Source organism: Lucilia cuprina, chromosome 2 (genome assembly GCF_022045245.1).
Source record: "Lucilia cuprina isolate Lc7/37 chromosome 2, ASM2204524v1, whole genome shotgun sequence".
NCBI classification, from domain to species: domain Eukaryota; kingdom Metazoa; phylum Arthropoda; class Insecta; order Diptera; family Calliphoridae; genus Lucilia; species Lucilia cuprina.
The window spans coordinates 62,872,396-62,873,667 of record NC_060950.1 but is presented as its reverse complement, the minus strand read 5'-3'; positions in this window follow the sequence as shown (position 1 = coordinate 62,873,667).

The following is a 1,272-nucleotide window of genomic DNA, read 5'->3' as shown; positions in this document are numbered from 1 at the left end:
TACTTTAAGAACTCAGTCTATAGAATATGATTGTGATTGCAAACTAATTCTAAGGAGGTTTTTAAAAAACTGGTTATTTGTAAATATAAAAAACCGATTTTGCTATCTATAGGAATTCTGAATACTAATATAGAGAATGCCAAAGATATCTAGATTATGAAGAAAATAATTTGTTAACAATTATGCGGACATACAAAGAGCCAGCTGGATAGACACACAGACGGACATTGTTAAATCGACTTCACTATTTATAGAAATTCTGAATAAAATTGATAAAACTTTTAAAAAATTGCTTAAAAAAATAGTTCTAGAATGAGCGCAAGCTGAACTAATTCCGATTTTTGAACAGCAAAAATTTTACCATTAATTCCAACACTCGTTCTATAAAACAGTATTGTGATTCCAAAGTACTTCTAAAGAGTTTTCAAGGAACCAATTCTATGTAAAAATATTTTTATTTATTTAAAAATATATCTTAAAAATATAAGTATTTATAAAGACTTTTAGCAAACCAATTATAATGATGAAAGAACCAGTTATAATTTTGAAAATTTTAAACAAAATAAATTTTTGTAAAAATTCATATAAATTTCATCATTTTTGTATGATTGCCAATAAAATAATAATCTTTAGGAGAAGTAATTTGGGGGGAGGTGTGGTTTAGTGTTAATCATTAACCGTTTCTCATTAAGTTTTGGTAAAGAAATTATGATTTCTATATAATTTTTTATTTAAATCGAATTTCATCACACTATCAGCGTTATTTCATTAGACAAACTGAAACAATAACATACAGACGGACATTCCTAAATTGTAACACATATTTTAAAAGTAATTTTTCTTATGAAAGAAACAAATTTTGTTAAATAATGGTTTTGAAAAAAATTTTGTGGAAAATTATAAAAAAAATGTACCACGAAATGTTTCTTTTGAGAAATTCAATGCATATGTACCCTTTTTCAAATAATTTAAGTGAAAGTAAGATCTGCAGTGAAAAATTAACAATCAAATTTAAAAAATAAAATTAAGTTTCAAAAGTTTTTTCTTAAAAAACTTTTATAAAAACATTTGTTAAAAATATTTTTATTAAAAAACAACAATTTAAAAAAATGTTTCGTAAAAGAAAGTTGGTCTTCAGTTGCAAGAGTAACAGTTCTCTTTCAATTCTATTTCAGTCCTAGTTCAGTTCTAGTTCAGTTCTAGTTCAGTTCTAGTTCAGTTCTAGTTCAGTTCTAGTTCAGTTCTAGTTCAGTTCTAGTTCAGTTCTAGTTC